Source organism: Hippopotamus amphibius, chromosome 2 (genome assembly GCF_030028045.1).
Source record: "Hippopotamus amphibius kiboko isolate mHipAmp2 chromosome 2, mHipAmp2.hap2, whole genome shotgun sequence".
Lineage (NCBI taxonomy): Eukaryota > Metazoa > Chordata > Mammalia > Artiodactyla > Hippopotamidae > Hippopotamus > Hippopotamus amphibius.
Genome location: NC_080187.1, coordinates 117,257,904 through 117,279,206, shown reverse-complemented (window position 1 = coordinate 117,279,206; position 21,303 = coordinate 117,257,904). Strand labels below are relative to the sequence as shown.

At 43.4% G+C, this 21,303-nt stretch overlaps 1 pseudogene; it reads left to right on the top strand.

Moving 5' to 3' along the window:
* The first annotated feature begins 1,835 nt into the window (after positions 1–1,835).
* On the top strand, positions 1,836–20,391 carry LOC130844451 (F-box/WD repeat-containing protein 12-like; annotated as a pseudogene).
* Positions 20,392–21,303: the final 912 nt, after the last annotated feature.

Genomic DNA, 21,303 nt, shown 5'->3' with positions numbered 1-21,303 from the left:
GGATTAAACAAATACTAAGTCTAGGAAACACATACATGTATAAGACACATAATTACTGAATCCATTAGGACAGAAGTCTCTGGAAAGACCTGACAGAAGAATCCCAGTACGCTACCAGATATTCAAAGAGAAATCCCAAGGAAATTCAAAATCAAAACAGAACAAAACAGAAACAAAAGCAAAAACAAACAAACAAATAACAGCTTACACATACAAACGCTAATCCAGGGAGATTTTGTAGGCTAGGATCAAATATAAAAAAGAGCTAGAGTACCACCAGTCAGAATGGAGATTCTTAGAATGAAATTAGACAATTGTACTAAGAGCTAAGATAAAGACAAAAACCTAACATTAAATACCAAGGCGGTGTGTCATCTGGAAAATAGAGCAAGGAGTCTGAGCAGATTGATAGTGTTGCTTATAAGTATGTTAAGATAAAATAAACTAAAAATGGATGGAAGACAGGGGAACAGAAGAGTGTAGTGTGACTGGAAATATGCAAATAAAAAGAAAGGAATAGAAATGTGTAAAAGATAGGATGAAAGGAAGCTATGAGAGATATGTTGTCCGTACTACCAAAAACTTAGCTAGAAATAGAAGTATATAAAAAGGCAAAAAATATAAAAATATAATAAAAAATAGAATTAAGAAAATATGTTGTAAAACTTGTAGATCCCTTAGGACTAAGATTGTAATTATTAATGGAAAAATAAAAAAGGGAGAGAAAAAGAAAAAAAAATCCAGAACTCATCCCAGAATGGACCAGTTCAGTAGAATTGATACTAATATTTCTGTTTCTTTAGAGTCTCAGCTGTAAGTGTCCTCCTACTCGCCTTGGGTTTTTTGTATTATTCTGTGACCAGCAGAGGTTCCTTTATTGTTCGTCTGTAAGTATTGGTGTGTGGGGAGGGAGAGGGTACAGTAGTGGCTCATTCCCCTGGGAGTGAGTGAGCAGTGGCGCACTGTTGTTTCATTCGGGCTTGGAAGTGCCTGTTGCAGACGGACGCTGGTGGCTCAGGTGTAAACAGAAAGTCTCAGAGTTGGGCCTTTCTCAGGGTTTTTTTGTTTGTTTGTTTCTCGGCAGCCTCCCTGCTGCCAGTGCTCCAAGGGGTTTTAATCTAGCCCCGCCCGAGTGCCTGAGGGTGCTTGTTATTCCTGAGCGCCTTAGGTGGCCCACAGGGGGTCCCTCCACTGCCTGCTGCAGGTGCCGAAAGAGAAAGAGAGGCTATGCCCGCGGCTCCTCCCCTCCGCCCATGAGCCTGCAGCATCCAGCAGCCATCGTGGCCAGGCAGCTCTCAGGGGCAAGCACTCCTCGTTGTGGGCCTCTTCCCGCCTGTCCTCTCAGTCCGTCACGTTACTGGTAACAATTTTTCTCACTCTGAATCAGCTCTCCAGTTCCCACATTCCCACTCCTGGACCCTCTGTTCAGCTGTGAATCAACGTCTCGGTCCAGGAACGCTGAGCTGCGGTGTGGACCCTCCATGTGTTTCTCACTCCCTCCCGTCTGCCACAGCTCTGCCGCTTCACCCTCTTTGAGCCATCATAGATGCCTCCCTACCGGTTATGTCAGGATCCTTACAATCCTTCCTGGTGTCCGAGGTCGTGTGCTGGTGTTCAGTTGGTTCTCTATGGGAATTATTGTGTCTTTTGGTGCATTCCCAATGCATCTGTGGAGAGGGATGCATTCCACACCCTCTACTTCACCGCCATCTTTTTTTTTCTTCCTAATCTACCTCGTTGTTCTAACTATCAGAATCCTGAGAGAGACTGTGTATCTGGGAATCAGCCCATCTTGGACCAGTTGTTTTCCTCTGTGCTAATGGCCATGACAGGGCATGGACCTTGGCCAGGCCTGGCCCGTGGTGGCACTGCTGGGCGCACTGCTGGGAAGGGCGTGTTCTGAGCAGGCAGCTGCAGATATGCAACAGAAGCTGTTTACATCCACAGGCCCGAATGTGCTTATTTGTAAACCTGGGCTCCTTGGGGACCAAGTGAGATGCTCCAAGTGGAAGTTCTCTGTATGCGGCCCTGCACAGCCCTGGTTCTGAGTACAGCCCAGGTCCCAGGCAGGGTGGGTAGTATTGGGTCCTGCCTCCCTGTGCAGCCTTCTTCAGTTGAGCTGTAGGTAACCACCAGGAATGCTTCAGACATGCTGTTCCCATGCTCACAAAAGACCCCACTGTCAGTCCCCGTGCAATGGCACAATCCCAGGCAGTGTCCACACCCATGCTCAGCAACTGCTTTCCTCCCGGATGCACCTGTCTCCTCTGTGGTGGAACATTTCTTCTGTGTTGTGTTCCCCACCATGCTGTGCATCCTGTGAGGATGGGGATCATACCCTTTCCACCTACACTTCCCCAGTGTGAGCTGGGTGATGGTTGAATGAATGAAAATAATACATGTTTAGGAAATGAATGGGGTCTATGTGAGTTGTTACGTTAATCTTACTGTTGTCCAGGGCACGGAGTTCTGGTCGAGCCCTCTGCAGCCTGTGGCTCTGCTGAATTTGGTGACCTACCCTCAGCTGCAACTGGTTGTCACCGTGGACAAGTGGGGACTGATCAAAGTATGGAAAGCAAAGGAAGGGTGTGAGCAAGCCTCTTTCTCCCTGCCTACATACTCATCTTCATTGGAGGCCTTTGACATTCCAGAGGGCCCCCTCCTGCTGGTGAGTGACCCGGCTCCCAGGAGTCTCTGCTGTTTCCCAGGGTCTGTGGACCTGGCACCAGACCACTGTGCCGGGTGGCACCTTGCCCTGTGGGCTGGCTGTGATTTTTTATCCACGGGCTCCTGCTTTCCTGTTTCCTGGTCCTGCTCATAGTCATTCTTCCCCTTGCAGTTCCTTCTCCCTACTGCATTCTCACCCTTCTTTCCCCCTTTTCAAGTCTCTGTGAGGGCCCAACTCAAAGGAAAATTGAGGCATGTTTGACAGAATGCAAGCATTTGCCTGAGATGATGAAGGCCTCCTGTTGTCAGGACATTTGGTTTAGAGGTGATTCTTAGGCATTGGGAGGGAGCATTTGACCACAGAGAAATAGTGAAAGTGGGTATAAGCTGTCAGATGGAGGAAGTGGCCTCCATCTGGGGTCAGTATCCTCCTCCTGGAGGGAAGGAGGTCTTTGAAAGTGTGGGCAAGCTGGCATCCCAAATATCAAGATGAACAGACATCCAGGAAAAGTTTCATATGTAAACAGAACTAACTCTGTAAATGAACTAAGCTTGTAAACAAGAAAAGTAAGACCTGATGAAACAGATTTCATATAAACAACTCTATAGTTGTTTAAAGAAGACTTTGGAATAAGTGTAATTAACATCTCCACAGCAATTTGCGAATATATTGTACAGATGAAGAGGAAGCCACTATGATTCTCTCCTGGGAATGGTAGAGCACATGATTCACACTTACTTGTTGGTAAAGGACAATTAGAAAAATTAGAATATATATCAGGTCAGAGAGTTAAAAAGAACAAATGGTTTCTAAGCCAAGATTCAGAAGGTGGCAGAAATCAAAGTGTTGAGCTTAACACTGGGGCTGCCTTTGTTCTGGAGATGTTTACTTCAAGGCTAAGGGGATGAGCAGAGCTTTAATAGCCAAGTAGAGAAAAGTTGGAGTGCAGGGCCACCAAGGTTTGGGGCCCTGTGAAGTCTCTTACTTTGGGCAGGTTATCAAGTTGCAACCTAAGGGTGAGGGTGGTCTGAAAGTAAACGGTCCCTGCACTGGCTGCAGCTGCCCAGTTACCAGGTAGGAGTGAGTGAAAATCCTTTCTGGAGAAGGTTAACACCTCCCAAGGCCTCTCTGTTCAAATACAGTGTTCAGCACTCAGAGCTGAGTAGGCATGTGAGATGAGATAATGTGAACTACCCAAGGCAATCTGCAGATTCAGTGCAATCCCTATCAAAATACTGATGGCATTTTTCACAGAACTGGAGCAAAAGTTTTAAAATTTATATGGAAACACAAAAGATCCTGAATAGCCAAAGCAATCTTGAGAAAGAAAAACAGAGCTGAAGGAATCAGACACCCTGACTTCAGACTATACTATAAAGCTACCGTCATCAAAACAGTATGGTACTGGCACAAAAACAGAAATACATATCAATGGAAGTGGATAGAAAGCCCAGAAATAAACCCATGCACCTGTGGTCAATTAATCTATGACAAGGGAGACAAGAATATACAATGGAGAAAAGACAGTCTCTTTGATAAGTGGTGCTGGGAAAACTGGACAGCTACGTGTAAAAGAATGAAATTAGAACATTCTCTAACACCATACACAAAAATAAACTCAAAATGGATCAAAGACTTAAATGTAAGGCCAGGCACTGTAAAACTCATAGAGAAAAATATAGGAAGAACACTCTGTGACATAAATTGCATGATCCATCTGCTAGAGTAATGGAAATAAAAACAAAATAAACACGTGGGACCTATTAAACTTTTGTTTATAATAAAACGAAAAGACAACCCACAGAATGGGAGAAAATTTTTGCAAGTGATGCAACTGACAAGGGATTAATCTCCAAAATATACAAACAGCTTATGGAATTCTATGTCAAAAAAAACACAAACACCCCAATCAAAATATGGGCAGAAGATCTAAATAGACAATTCTCCAAAGAAGGCATACAGATGGCCAAAAACCACATGAAAAGATGCTCAGCATCACTAGTTATCGGAGAAATGCAAATCATGATGCTAAAACATCAATGAGATATCACTTCATGCTGGTCAGAATGGCCATCATCAAAAAGTCTACAAACAGTAAATGCTGTAGTGGCTGTGGAGAAGAGAACCCTCCTACTGTTGGTGGTAATGTAAATTGGTACAACCACTATGGAAAACAGAATGGAGCGTCCTTAAAAAACTTAAAATAGAGCTACCATATGACTCAGCAATCCCACTCCTGGGCATATATCTGGAGAAAACCATAATCCGAGAGGATGCACACACCCCTATGTTCATTGCAGCACTATTTACAATAGCCAAGATATGGAAGCAGCCTAAATGTCCATTGACAGAGGAGTGGATAAAGAAGATGTGGTACATGTATACAAGGAAATATTACTCAGCCATAAAAAAGAATGAAATAATGCCATTTGCGGCAACATGAATAGACCTAGAGATTATCATACTAAATGAAATGAGTCAGACAGAGAAGGACATATACCATATGATGTCACTCACATGTGGAATCTAATTAAAAAAAAAGATACAAGTGAACTTAGTTACAAAACAGAAGCAGGCTTAATAGATATCAAAAACAAACTTATGGTTACCAAAGGGGGAAAATGGTGGGGAGGGATAAATCAGGAGCTTGGGATGAACACATGCAACTGCTATATATATGATAGATAACCAACAAGGACCTACTGTATAGCACAGGGAACTCTACCCAATATTCTGTAATAATATATATGAGAAAGAATCTAAAAAAGAATGAATATATGTATATGTATAACTGAATCACTTTGCTCTACACCTGAAACTAACACAACATTGTAAATCAACTATACTCCAATAGAAATTAAAAAAAAAAAAAAGGAGATAATGTGAACTAGGACCTGCAGGATAAGCAGCAGACAATGTCAGTAGAGCCCCAGGGGCTTCAGATATTGCAGTTAGTAGCTCTAAACACTAGCAAGCATATAGTTGCTCTGCTCAGGGAGAGAAATTTCAACAGAGAACTTAAAGCCATGAAAAATGATGTTGTAGATTTGGAAAAGAACCAAGTAGAAGGAAATTCTAGCGTAGCAGAACTGAATAACAAAGGTTAGGACTCAGTGGATGAATTTAATAGCAGGACAGTTGAATCACACAAAAGTCTGGGGAGGGTGAGGGGAGCTTGTGGGCCACTGGCAGTGTTCTACTTCTTTACTTTGGTAGCAACATGAACATTTATTTTGTAATAAGTTACTGAGCTTTTTTACGTTTATGTTTTGTGCAAGTTTCCATGTGTATTATATATATCAATTAAGAAGTTAAGAATATAAAAGAATAGTGAACTGGACTATCAAAGTAATTTTCTGGAATGGAATGGGGATACCAAGAGTGGTAAATGTAGAAGAGAGGCTGAGAGATGGAGACCACTGTTTCTCAGACTTGAATGGGATGTGAATCAGTGGGGGGTCTTGTTTAAATGAAGATTCTGATTCGGTGGGTCCCTGGGGATGCCTGAGATTTTTGAGTTTTTTAGAAGCTTCTTGAGAATATTGATGCTATCAGGTCACAGAACACACTTTGAGTGGTGAGGCCATAAAGGATCCATGAAAAATTCTACTATTCGTTTCTTTGATGTCCTAAGAGTAGGTGAGGCAGGGAGGCATGAGAAACATTTGAAGAGATGATGGTACATATGTTTCCAAACTAGACTAAGGACGTTAATCCATGGAATCAGGAAGTCCCCGCAAACCCCAAGCAGGGTAAATAAAAATAAATCTGCATAGAGACCCATCAGAGTGAACTGAGATCATTGAAGACTAAGAAAAATCTATTTAGTAGCAGCAAGAAGAAATAAAACTACCTTCATTGTAATACTAATGAAACTGCTTCAATCAAAGGGAAAGTGACCACAGATGAAATTTCAGAGAAGCAGGAAAGATTTATGAGCAAAAACTGTGGGAAATATGAGGAAATCTAAATGAGTATCAACTGTATAAAACAGCAACAACAATCCCTTATGGACTTTTAACTATATATAGAAGTAAAATGTGTGACTTTAGCATTTAGGTTAGGAGCAGTTTATGAAGAATTGAACGGTCTAAGCTCCTTAAATTGTCCAAGAAGATTAAACATACCAATTAGCCTGTGTTAAATTGGCAGATGAAGGGAAGTTCTTTGGGGTGACTTGCTCAGGAGCTCAGTATTGTGTGAAATGAGAGTCTTAGTCACTGTAGGTAATGTCTGGGCCTGCAAAGCGGATAGAGGTGCCTGGTATATGTGAAGACATGTGTGACCGTCATTAATATTTGGGATGTCTGGGGGGCAGGAGGTCCTGAGGTCTTCATCCCAAAGGGGGAAACCTTGGATAAGAATTTAGTTTCTGCATTCACTGGCCACATGGCCACACCACATGGCCTGAGAGTGTAAACATGCATGTTCAGGGCTGGTTGTTGGCTGGGCACTGAGGGCTAAGCTGACTGCCTGGAGGTTAACCATTTGTGTGGACTGTTGGGTCCTTCCTCTATCAGGGATACCTGGTTAAGGTACAGGCAGCAGCACTGCTCTGGTGGACCACATGGCATGGGGTGGTGGCAGTGCTATCTATACAGTGTGAGAATTCCTTTTCTTATCTACTCAAAGGGTGGCCTACTCTAGTGTCATTGCCTGTGGCAAGGGTCTGAGGACAATGGGAAGCTGCTTCCTCCTGCACCAGATGACCAGGCCTGCCTTCACCCTGAAGGTGTCATTTCTGTCTTAGCAAGGAGGCTTTAGTGGCTTTGCAGAGCCTGCAGGATGCTACCTCCACCTCCTGAGGCACAATACCTACCTGACAACAAAGAGTCATGGGTTCTGGACCTGTGATCACCTCTGTCACCACAAGAGCCCAGATATAACTATAACTTTCACTTTGATCGTGTGTTGTGCATGGCCGAGGTTGGCAGATTTTATACCAGAAGCACTGATTTTCTTGAGGTTGCCCTGTCGGAGGATGGGGCAGGATCAACCCCTAACCAAAATTTGGCTCAAATTTTGGAGACTGCTGACTACACATGTACCAACAGGGTACGGAAAAGAGTATTCCCCCAAAATTCAGGTCTGCCCAGGGCCTCAAAATGTGACCTTCTTTGTCCTTCCTTGGAAATGGTGCATTTGCCATATATTTAAGGATCTCAAGATGAAATCATCCTAGATTTAGTTTGGGCCCTTAATCTAACAAGTGGTATCTTTATAAGAAGAGGAGAGGACACACACACACACACACACACACACACACACACACACAGAGAGAAGCCATGTGCAGACGCTACAGACATTGGGATGTGCTGTTACAAGCCAAGGAAAGCCCTAGAGCCTTCAGAGGAAGCATAGCCCTGCTGGCACCTTGATTTCAGACCTATAGCCTCCAGAACTGTGAGAGAATAAATTTTTGTTTTTATAAGTCACCTTGTTTTGTTACTGCACTGCTAGGAAACTAATGCAAGACTCATCTAAAAGAGAACACTTAAGGATGTTTGGAATTAAAAGAATGGGAAAATGATGGGCGTTGGAGATGCTAATCAGAAGCTAGCTAACACAGCTAGTAATGTTAGATGAGAAGACGAGATGATAAAAGTCTTTACTATATCTTAGCAGTCATTTCAGAATAATAATTAGATCAACCTCCCAGGAAGATACAGCAAGGCTAATTTTTGCTTTGTAGGTTTTTTTGTTTATTTTGGTTTTGGTTTTGGTTTTGGTTTTTTGTGTTTTGTTGTTGTTGTTGTTGTGTTTTGTTTTTGTGTGTGTGTATGTTTTTGTTGGTGGTGGTTTTATTTATTTATTTATTTTGGCCACACCATGCAGCACGTGGGATCTTAGTTCCCTGACCAGGGATTGAACCTGCGCTCCCTGCAGTGGAAGCTCAGAGTCCTAACCACTGGACTGCCAGGGAAGTCCCTGGCAAGGCTAATTTTTAATGCACCTCAAAAATATAGCCTAAAATATATATCAAGCAAAAATGTGTGGAATTTCAAACAGAAATGGCCAAAGCTATGAGCAGAGGAGAAATTTCTGTTACCTGGCTAAAGAGAGATGATCTGGGTAGACCCACACGCATTCCATGAGCACTTTAAAAGCAGACAGTTTTCTCTGGCTGGTCACAGAAGGGGAAGTCAGAGAAGCGAGGGCACAGGGGCCTTACGTGCTAGCTGCCAGGCTGTTAGTGGGCCTGGGAATGAGAATAATCTCTGCCAACAGCCAGCGGGCAGGGAAACCTCAGTTCTGCAGCCACAATGTCCTGAACTGCCAACAACCTGAATGGGCCCCCAAATGAGAAGCCAGCACCCTGCCACCTTGACTCGGCTTTGTGTGACTTTTTCTCTGTCCCAAGGGTTATTTGGAAGTTGTTCTACATGTAGGTCAGTGGCTCATTTCAAGTTAAATTCTATTTGTGTACAAGGTCCATTTACCAAACCCAGGCGGCAGTGGGAGTCAGGGGGACAAGATTGTAAAGTCGGAAAGAGTGTGATTTTATGTTGTGGTTTAAAATTAGAATTTTGGAATGACATGTTTTTTCTTGTCAGAGTAAGTCCTACAAAGTAAGGACAGGGCTGACAGATTTTATATTCCTCCTGGGTTATGGTGAGACCGCCGACCTCACAGCTGTCAGTTACTTCTCACGAGGTATGCAGTAAATTCAACCTCCTGTGACAGACATCTTACAATGAAAGAATACAATGCACCAAACTAATTATTTTGTTTTTTGAAAATTTTTTAAAGAAATTTTCTCTGTTTATTTACTGACTGCATTGGGTCTTTGTTGCTGCATGTGGGCTTTCTCTAGTTGTGGTGAGTGGGGGCTGTTCTTTGTTGTGGTGCACAGGCTTCTCATTGTGGTGGCTTCTCTTGTTGTGGAGCACTGGCTCTAGGCATGAGGGCTCAGTAGGTGTGGCTAGTGGGCTCTAGAGTGCAGGCTTAGTAGTTGTGGCGCATGGGCTTAGCTGCTCCGTGGCATGTGAGATCTTCCCGGACCAGGGCTCGAACCTGTGTCCCCTGCATTGGTAGGTGGATTCTTAACCACTGCATCACCAGAGAAGTCCCTTAATATTAGTTTTTTAAAATCAGGATTGAATGTTGAATTTTGTGAAAGGCTTTTTCAGCATGGAGATATAGGATTTTCTTCTTAGTTCTATTGTTATGGTGAAATATTGGATTTTTAAAATATGTCATCCATGCATTTCTTTTTAATGTACTGATGTATTTTAAATGCTGATATTTTATTAGGATTTTAGATCTGTGTATGTGAGATTGTTCTGTAGTTCTTCTTTGGGGACTTTTCAGGGTTACATATAAAGGCTCTGCTTTCTTCATGAAAGAAATCTGAACATTTTTCTTCTTTTTTAATGCTTTGGAACAATTTAAGTTACATTGAAATTACATACTTTTCAGTTTGGTAGAATTAATCTTTGACATCATCTGGTGCTGGATACTTTTTTGTCCCGTAGTTTTCTCTCTCTCATCTATGGAAATTGATCTGCTCAAGCCTTTCTGTCTCTGCTGGGATCAATTTTGATATATTGTATTTTTCTAGGGAAATGCCCAATATATCCAAGTTTTCAATTTTTTATGCACACAATTGTCTAGGATATTCTCTTAACGTTTTTTTTCTTTAAATTTCCTCTATTTGAACATTTGTTTCCCTCTTGTCATTTCTTCTTGTATATAAGACCTTTCTTCCCATTTTTTTTGTGATTATATTAGCTAGTGCCTTGTCTGTTTTATTTAATATTGCTATTGATTTCTAGTTTTATATCACTGTGATTAGAGAATATTGTTTGTATTACTTTGCCATACATAATTTATTAAGTTTTCTTTGTGACTCTATATTCAGTTTTTGTAAATGTCCGTGTGTGCTTGCAAGGGCAGTGTGTTCTCCATTATTGGGTGCAAAGGTCCAAATATAGTCATTTTTTTTATTAGAGTATTATTGGTTTACACTGTTGTGCCAGTTTCTGCTGTACAACAAAGTGAGTCAGCTGTATTTATACATATGTCGCCATATCCCCTCCCTTTTGAGTCTCCCTCCCACCCTCTTCATCCCACCCCTCTAGGTCATCACCAAGCATCAAGTTGATCTCCCTGTGTTAGGCAGCAGCTTCCCACTAGCTACCTATTTTACATTTGGTAGTGTATATATGTCATTGCTATTCTCTCACCTCGTCCCAGCTTCCCCTCCCCGCCATGTCCTCAAGTCCATTCTCTACATCTGCATCTTTATTCTTGCCCTGCCATTGGGTTCATCAGTACCATTTTTTTTAGATTCCATATATATGAGTTAGCATACAGTATTTCTTTTTCTCTTTCGGCTTACACACTCTGTGTGACAGGCTCTAGGTCCAGCCACCTCACTACAAATAACTCAGTTTCATTCCTTTTTATGGCTGAGTAATATTCCATTGTATATATGTGCCTCATCTTCTTTATCCATTCATCTGTTGATGGGCATTTAGGTTGCTTCCATGTCCTGGCTATTGTAAATAGTGCTGCAATGAACATTATGGTACATGTATCTTTTTGAATTATGGTTTTCTCAGGGTATATGCCCAGTAGTGGGATTGTTGGGTCATTTGGTAGTTCTATTTTTAGCTTTTTAAGGACCCTCCAAACTGTTTTCCATAGTGGCTGTACCAGTTTACATTCCCACTAACAGTGCAGGAGGGTTCTCTTTTCTCCACACCCTCTCCAGCATTTATTGTTTCTAGATTTCTTGATGATGGCCATTCTGACTGATGTGTGGTGATACCTCATTGTGGCTTTGACTTGCATTTCTCTGATGAGAAGTGATGTTGAGCATCTTTTCACATGCCTCTTGGCCATCTGCATGTCTTCTTTGGAGAAATGTCTATTTAGGTTTCCCGCCCATTTTTTGATTGGGTTGTTTTTTCAATATTGAGCTGCATGAGCTGCTTGTATATTTTGGAGATTAATCCTTTGTCAGTTGTTTCATTGATGAATATTTTCTCCCATTCTGAGGGTTGTATTCTTGTCTTGTTTATGGTTTCTTTTGCTGTGCAAAATCAAAGAAGAAATAAAAAAATACCTAGAAAACAATAACAATGAAAACACAACGACCCAAAACCTATGGGATGCAGCAAAAGCAGTTCTAAGAGGGAAGTTTATAGCAATACAATCCTACCTCAAGAAACAAGAAAAATATCGAATTAGCAACCTAACCTTACACCTAAAACAATTAGAGAGAGAAGAACAAAAAACCCCCAAAGTGAGCAGAAGGAAACAAATCATAAAGATTAGATCAGAAATAAATGAAAAAGAAATGAAGGAAACAATAGCAAAGATCAATAAAACTAAAAGCTGGTTCTTTGAGAAGATTAACAAAATTGATAAACCATTAGCCAGACTCATCAGGAAAAAAAGAGAGAAGACACAAAACAACAGAATTAGAAATGAAAAAGGAGAAGTAACAACCGACACCACAGAAATACAGAAGATCATGAGAGACTACTACAAGCAACTATACGCCAATAAATTGGACAACCTGGAAGAAATGGGTAAATTCTTAGAAAAGTACAATCTTCCAAGACTGAACCAGGAAGAAATAGAAAATATGAGCAGACCAATCACAAGCACTGAAATTGAAACTGTGATTAAAAATCTTCCAACAAACAAAAGCCCAGGGCCAGATGGCTTCACAGGCGAATTCTATCAAACATTTAGAGAAAAGCTAACAGGTATTCTTCTCAAACTCTTCCAAAATATAGCAGAAGGAGAAACACTCCCAAACTCATTCTATGAGGCCACCATCATTCTGATACCAAAACCAGACAAAGATGTCACAAAAAAAGAAAATATAGATAGTTGTGTTTTCTTTTGTTCATCAATCTGAAAATCGTTTTATTTGAATAAGTGAATTAAGCCATTTACACTGCACGATATCGCCTTGCGTTTTATCTCACGTTTGCTATGTGATGTGGTTCATTACCAGGCTCCTTTCTCCACATCTGTTTTCTTCCTGTTTAATCTGTGTGTTGGGTTAGGGGGTGATATCTTTTGTCATATAGGCGGGTTTGTATTTTTGTTGTAGTGGTTTTCTTTATCTTAACATTGTCTCTCTCCTTTTTCCTTGGTATGGCCTGTCTCCTATTATATTTGTTAACTTTCGATGACACTCCTTTACTCCTACGGTAGTTGAATTATTCTATTTTGATCTTTCTTCTCATTTTTTAAGATGTATTATTTCCAACTTTTTTGAGACCATACAGTATTTATACACTGTTGTTCCCTTGTGTCCACTTTTTTATTTAATAGCTCTTTGATCTACAGTTTAATATATTTCATAACCACAGCAGTTCTTTGGTGACCTTTTCCTTGTATCTTGTGGTTTGATGAAGCCCATCCCCTAGTCAGTTCCCGAGGAAGTGCTCAGGAATGCAGTTCTTGCATGTTTAACGCTGCTGTTCTGTGGCCTTGATGCTTGAAGGATGGCCTGGCTGGGCACTAAATCCCTGGCTCATGCTTTCCTTGAATTTTGTGGAAATATCATTCCACAGTGTATATTTCTGTTGAAAAGTCTACAGCCATCCTTATTTCTTTTGTTAGACACTGGACTTTTTAAATCAAAGGCCTAAAAGACTTTTTTGAAATATTTAAAGCGTAGTAGTTGTATTGTGACATGTCTGTGATGACCATCCCAGCTCAAATTCCCAGGATTTCTTTTATTTCCAAAAAAGTTTCATTGCACATGAATTTTAAATGTCTGTTAATTATTTAACTTTTCCTTTGTACGAAACTCACTTATGTGTTTATTAGATCTTCGCTTCTCTTCTTGGACACCTTCTCTTCGATTCTTTTTGGTTCTTGATTCCATTTTTGTTCTCTTGCTTGCAGGCCGCCTGTGCCGAAGGGGCGCTCTACACGCTGATGGTGCCGCAGCTGCAGCCACTCTCCAGAGTGAACGTGTTTCCCAACAACCCCACCAGTCTCCTCTGCTCTCCTGACCGGCAGTGGGTGTTTGCATCAACCCAGAACTCAGACCTGGGCCCGAAGGTCAGTGGTGGGCTGTGTCCCTTGCCTGAGGGAGGGGCCTGGCTCTATGTATACAGGGTGACGGGTCCTGTGCCCTAGGCTTGTGGGGTGCATCTGGGGGCAGCTTCTCACGTAGGACCAAGTCCCATAGCCATGAGGATGATGACGATGAGTCATCCGTGGCTGTTCATAGCAGTGAACCCCTTCTCAGGGCCACCAGCTGGGTTGATGGCTGTGCTGGCCTCTCCCAGGAGCCTCTACTCTTTCTAGGCTCCCATGTTGCCCACAGGTTGGAAGGGGTCAGCTGCCCAGCTGGAGACGGCAGAGTTTAGTTCTGAAGAGGTTTGGGGCCTTAGGGCCCTCCTGGTGGAAATGATCATGAGGTATTTGGTGGCCTGAGAACAGGCTTCCACAGGAGTGAGGAAGAGAGTTTGCAGGTCAGGCACAGAGGAGGTGCTGACAGCGTGGGGATAGTGTCCGTCACCTGCAGGCCCGCACACAGCTGGCCTGGGAGAGTGGCTGCCTCTGCGAGAGATTCTTGGACTCAGAGATGCTCAGCCTGGGTGCCAGGCTGAAAATTAGACCAGAGTAAAAAGTGGGCAGCTGGAGAGGGTCTTGAGACAAGGAAGGATAGAGAAAGAGAAGCAGTGGCAGAGCTGGACAGGATGGGCAGTGCTGGGACCTGGTAGCCAGGGGAGGCCAGTGGTCAGGGGGCAGCCAGAGGAGAGAGGCCACTGGATCAACGGGCAGCAACAGAGCAGTTCTGGGGGCCGAGAAGGGGTGTTTGGAGCCAGACTGCAAGGAGATAGGAAAGGAAGACAGAGGAAGACATGGGAAACAGAAGCAAGATGGTGAAATGCAGCTGCTCAAAAACAGAAAATCCGTTTATTTGATTCCCCCATTACACTGACCTCACTGGGACTGGTGTGCCAAGATGTTTCCAGCGGGGCCAGATGTGAGCTGGGGTTGACCTTGCTCCCTCTTGGTCATTGCGGTCAGGAAAGGAGGGTCCACATGGGCCATCCTGTAAGACCCAGTAAGGTCACTGTGGGTGTGGGTCTGTGGAAGGGGCTTTCAGAGTGCTCCTGGGTTGAAGAAGTGCCCTCCCTCACTGGCAATGATGAGACTTGCGGTGCTATTTTGCCAGGTGTTCCACACTCACTCCTTGCTCTGCCCGTCAGAAGACAAGCCTCCCGTCTCCGCCACTCTTCCCACCCGTCTGACACGCAGAGGCAGCCAGGCTAATGGTGATATACATAAGTGACAACGGTGTGCAGTTGGCTGTTACCACCTATGAGCTGGGGGCCAAGAAGTCCAGGGATAGAGCGGATGTTCTGGGTGAGGATGCCCATATCAGGATGGTCACCACCACTGCCTTATAGTGCTTCAAGCACAGGTTCCTCATGTTTCCTTTGGGGTACTTTTTCTTTCTTCTCAGTGAATCATAGTGACCCCACAGATGTTTTCATGTGATTTTGTGTACTGGTGGAGTGGTTGAGTACTTGCTGTGTGTTGGGTCCTCTGCATGGCCCTGGGATTCAGACGTTAGCTACTGTCCACTCTCCTCCCTTCTCTGCTTCCATTCATCCCTATCTCTTCTTTCACAATTTTATGTCAGAGTCACAGTTCTCAGCACTGAGTGCATACAGAGATGAATAAAAGCCACAACTCTCTCTTCCCTAAGGAGCTCCTAGTCTAGTAGGAAAGTAAGACCCACATCCCTCTCCTTTCCTACCACCTCTGTTTCCCAAACCCCAAATCACCCTGATAGGCCTTTCCTATGGTCCTTATCATTTTTTTCTTTTGTATTCTATTCATTTGTTTTTGTGTCATCATTTGACCATAAATTTTACACTGAGCTTCCCAGCAGCCGAGGAAAAAAGGGAAATGGGATGGGTACTGTAATCCCTTGTCTGATATGAGAAAATGCATGAATTCTTCAGAAGAGGTAATTTTATTTTCCTGCTGCTAAACTCCATGAGGAAATGATCAATTTTTTTTTTAACAGGGAATGCTATACAGTATAAAAGACAGTATCTTCAACAGTAGTTTTCTCATAAATGTCACAGTTCTCATGTGGCCATTTCTTACATCAACGTGTTTTAGATGAGGAAGGGTAGAACACAGGGTGGAAGCCTCATCCCTGGATAGCGCTGTGTGCCAGATACTGTCACTTTCACATGCATATGGCCTTGAACCTTTACAGCCCCTGTGAGGCTGTAATCAGCATCAAAATCAGCAGTTTAGAGCCGATGACCGGGAGGCGATGACCAGGAGGCAATGACCGGGAGGCGTAGGGGAGTAAATGCATGGGTCCGGACTGAATGCAGGTGTGACCACAAAGCTGTTGTTGTTTTCATTATGCCACATCATCTTATGTGAGGCGTGTCTATTCCAGACCCCAGCTGCTCCTAAGAAATGACAGGCTGTGTGTTTTTATTTCAAAAAGTACAACAGATCGCAAGTTTCCTGCTGCCAGACACCATGATGCCTCCTCACCTCATGAAGGGCCATGGCTTTCAGGTGATCCTGCTCGTGTCCAGATCGGAGCTGGTTCTCTTCACCATACACAGCCTGCAGCTGGCAGCCTTTCAGGACCACCAGAGGCCTATCACGCCCACGTGGGTGGTGAGTGTGGTGCCCTGCCCGCCTGCCTGCCTCTCAGCTCCATGCTTTGGAGCCCACGTCCCTGCCTCACTTGGTTTTTCATTTCAAGGACCAGAGTCGAGTCGTCACCTCTTCCTTCGACCTCTCCTTGCGAGTCTACGTGTGGAAAAAGGAAAATAAATTTCCTGTCCTCAAGAGCTGCTATCATTTGCTTGGTGGGTCGCACAGATGGGCCAGGTAATTGCTTCTGATTTTTAAAATGTTACGTGTATGATGGCCTCTCCTGGCCTCCCAGCAGGAGGATGCCATTGGAAAGGATGTGAATGGGACTTGGCGTCTTAGCCCAGCCTGCCCCTCACTATCTGGGGACCTGAGGCAAGTCATTGCTGATATTCATCCACTGTTTTAGAGAAAGAAGCTACGCTGTGCATCATCTACATTATCTCCTTTAATGTACAAAACCACCACCTGCAGTTAGCGTCACCCACATTTCCCAGATGAAACAGAGGCTCAGAGATGTAGCTGTTTTGCCCAAAGACCCACAGGGATGCATAGTGGAGCCCAGGGTGGGCTTTGATGCAGCCCTGCAGCCCGGCTCTTACCTCCCCTCCATAACCCGCACAATCCCAGAGCCATTTACCATACCCAGGGGAAGTCAGTGGGGGCAAGATTGTAAAAGTGAGAAAGAATGCGCTTTTGTGTTGTGGTTTAAAATTAGAATTTTGGAATGACTTATGTTCCTTCTTGTCAGAGTAAGTCCTACAAAGTAAGGACAGGGCTGACAGATGTTATACTCCCCCTGGGTTATGGTGAGACCACTGACCTCACAGCTGTCAGTTACTTGTCACGAGGTATGGGGTAAATTCAGCTTCCCGTAACAAACATCTCACAGTGTTAAATGAAAAAATACAATGCCCCAAACTAAATATTTTTAAAGTTAAAGATTTCTATAACAAACCTACCTAGTTTCTGAGTTTGCGAGCCCTAATGCTCCACCTCCACACTGCAGGCCGTGAAGTGCTGTATTTTTCCTACTTAGCACCCCGATATGTTGCTACTTACTCTCCCCTGCACTCGGGATAGGTGGCCTTGCTGGGCTGTTTCTGCGTTTGGCCACAGGCCAGGCTTTGTGAAGCAAAGCCCTCAGGCCAGTGGCTACACTCCCCACAAGCACTCATGACTCCTCAGTAATGATTTTCTCCCTCCAGTGGCAGGAAAACCTTTCCTCTTCTAAGGGAGACATCCGTGCAGACACTTGTTGCCGCTGGAAAGAGGCCATTGAAGAGGTTGCCAGGGCCCTGGCCAGCTCACCCTTCAGGGGTTTGTGTGCTGATGTTGGCCTCCAAGATGTGATTTTTTTTTCTTTCCTTTCTTATACATGTCTTTAAAGAATTCTTACATCATTACTGAATGGTTAGAATATCTTTTCACTGAAGTAACACTTGTCAACTTAACAAGGAAGGAGCACTTCTAGAAACTTCTTTCTTACATGTTGTTTTTTAAAGGTCTTTATTGGAATATAATTGCTTTACACTGCTGTGCCACCCTTTGAGGTACACCAGAGTGAAGCAGCTGTACTTATACATGTTATCCCCATATCCCCTCCCTTCTGCGACTCCCTCCTACCCTCCCCACCCCGGCCCTCTGGGTTATCACCCATCATCAAGTTTCTCTCCCTATGTTATGCAGCAGCCCGCTATCTGTTTTACATTTGGTAGTGTATATATGTCAATGCTACTCTATCACTTCGTCCCAGCTTCCCCTTCACCCTCCACCCCATGTCCTCAAGTCCTTTCTTCACATCTGCGTCTTCATTCTTGCCCTGTCACTGGGTTCATCAGTACCATTTTTTTAGGTTCCATATATATGAGTTAGCATATGTTTACATGTGTTTTTAAACACTGCACTACATGCATTATGCAAAGCAAAACTTTCATTCACTGAAATTATACTCGTGGTGAGCATGTAGCAGAGTTAGAAACTTCTTTTTTACAGGTATTTGTAAACTGCACTACCTGCACTATAGGATGGTAAACTCATCCATTCACTGAAATGACTGTTCTCGATGTGAGTAGCACACTTAGAAGCATCTTCTGAGAAATGTGCTTTAATCAGAACCCTAGAATGGATTACAGTCTTGAATTACACTCTTTCCTGATTCATCACAGAGTCCTCGAGAAATCCTTAGTTGATTGGATGAGTGGTAATTTCTCTTTGGGAGTTTCATTTGGCAATCATAGACCCAGTAGTCTTGCTTCTTGCTGTTCCCTGCAAGACAGGCAGCCATGGACTGCATTTCCTCTCTCTTTTCCAGCACCTTATTGAATGCTGTAGGAGATAATGAGTACTTTTTAGGAGCTTTTCGGTTTCCTAAAGTGTTATCATCTGTGAACATGTATTCTGATTCTCCAAAGAAAACGGGTGTGTTAAACATAAATTTAACAACAACCTAGCAGCGTACCCCTGGGAGAAATAAAACATATGTCTGCATGTGGCTACAAAGACTTGACTGTTCTTAGCAGCTCTGTTCAGAATACCCCGAAAGTGCAGACAGTGCAAATGTCCATCAGCAGGTGAATGGATAAACCCACAGGGGAATGTTATTCAGCCATAAAGAGGAATGGTGCATTGACACACACTTGACATGGGTGAACTGCAAAAGCATGGTGCCAGTGAAAGAAGTCAAATGTGTAAGATCACATATTGAATGATTCCATTAATGTGGTACATCCAGAAAATCTGTGGGAACAGAAGGTAAGTTACTGGTTGCCCGGGGTTGGGAGCCATTATTGCAAATGACTATGACAGATCTTTTTGGGCTGATGGAAATATTCTTAAACTAGGTTTTGGTGATAGTTACACAGTTCTGCAAATTTAGTAAAAATCAGTTGAGGGGGGAGAAAGACTAAGACGAAGTCTCTAAAGAGAAAAAGAAAGAAGACAGGTGCTAGTTCAACCTTCTGTGCTAACAAACCACAGAGACTTCTGGCTGCCGTACCATCTCAGGGAGCACCTGTCACCCTGCTTCTTGCTCAGCCCCACATAGACCAGCCAATGCTGCAGTTTTCTGACGTAGTCTGGAAACTGTCGTATTCCAGTCTTGATGTTAAATTCTAAATTGAATAGAACTTCAGTTGCTGCTTAAAGACACTCAGTAAATCAGCATAGAATTTACGTTGAAAGATATTTCATGAAAGCCAAAGCAGAAATATTTCAGAAGCAACCTATAGACAAAAACTGGGCTTCTGTAGGGAACTCAGGAAGTTCCTTCTCTAGTTTTTTTGTTTGTTGGTTTGATTCAGTTCTCTATACACTTGCTTCATTTTTCTCTTGTGCAATAGAACAGCATTGTATGTTTGTGGAAAAATGAGGGCCCCATTGGCTCCTGCATTTACGTCTCCTTCACTGAGACTGATTAGGAAATGATAGTACTTCTAAATTCTGGAGAAATGACTCTGACTTGCCCAGATTGGATGAGGTGCCTTCCACTCCTGTATCAGGAGACGTTTCTAGAGTAGCTGGAATCATTGTGATTCAGGCAGCTACTATCAGGAGGACCTAGAACTGATCACGCTCAAGTACGTGGTGATTTTTGCTAATTCATACAAATGAACGTAAGTCCTCAAGTCAGAGCCCAGAGTAAACACGGATGGGGTGGACTGGGTGGAAAAGGTACGAGGTTACACTCCATCTTCCTGTAAAAGCTTTGACACTTAAACATTTGTCCTTTTCTCAAGTTAACACACAGCATGTCCCGTCCCTTCGCAGTGGATCTACTCATGTGGAAAGCAACAGTATGAGCATTGTAGGCGTGGAAGCCAGAAACATCGGAACGAGTATTCTAAGATCATATTACTTCAAAGTGCAGTGTGGCTGAGATGACTGCATCAACTGAAGATGATCAGGACATCTGATGAGGAGCTTGTCTGCATACAAAGCCTAAAGTAATTAATGCATGAACATTGGGAAAGGAAGTAGTAATCCTCAAATACTATGGGCCACACACTGTGTGATGTGACTTTATTTTTAAATCCTGGCAAGAAGGCAACGAAATGGGTATTATTGTCTCTATTTTTCAGACAAAGAGCATGAAATATAACAGAAGAGTAGTTAACCCATTGTTATCCCATTTTCCAGCTATCAAGCAAGCTGCCCGGAGGTTATTCAGATATCATGTAGCCACGAGGGGTGAGTGCAAGACTTTGGGTGCTAGAAAGCCCAGGTTTAAAGTACTGGGATTGTAACATAATTGTTTTTTGTTGTCCTAATATGTAACTAAGGAAACCTTTTTTATCTTCCTCGTCCCTGTTGTGCCCTAGACACACACTAGTGAACGGTTCTCACTGTCATACACGTGAGTGGTGTGGCGCCAAGTTGCATAGCTGCAGAGATGCCGCTTTGTGTTTTGTGAAAGTGGCGCCCCTGGATTTGGTCCACAAGGAAGCCCTGGCTAGTTTAGTGCATGTATCTTTAGAGTTCTTAATTGCAGGCAGCAGGAACAGCAAGCTGGCTCACTAACACCAAAAATGGAATTTATTGGAAAGAAATAGAGTAGAGCACTGGGTCAGTGTGCAGGCTTGAGAAACAGACTTGACACCAAGGGAAGCCGGGCAGCAGGCAGCCACCAGGGCCTGCTTCAGCGAGGCCTGGCCTAGGCCATCCCTGGCTCTGCCACTCGCAGCACCATTTCCCCTCTGGCTCCACCGTGTTGCTGCCACTGTCCTCCCATCGCTGTCACTGAACAGGCATCAGTGTCACCAGCTGGAAACTTCCCAGCTGCCCCTGAGGAAGTGTGATTCTTTGACACTGTAGCGGGGCGGGTGTGTGTGTGTGTGTGTGTGTGTGTGTGTGTGTGATTTGCTGACCTGGGTCACATGCCCACATCATCAAGTCCAGGATGGGAGAGTCTGCCCCTTCAGCTCTAATAGTACTTACTGCCAACCAAGACTCACACAATGAAAAATTCCTCAAAAATAGGAAATAAGGATTAAAAACCTCTTTATTACATTCTAATA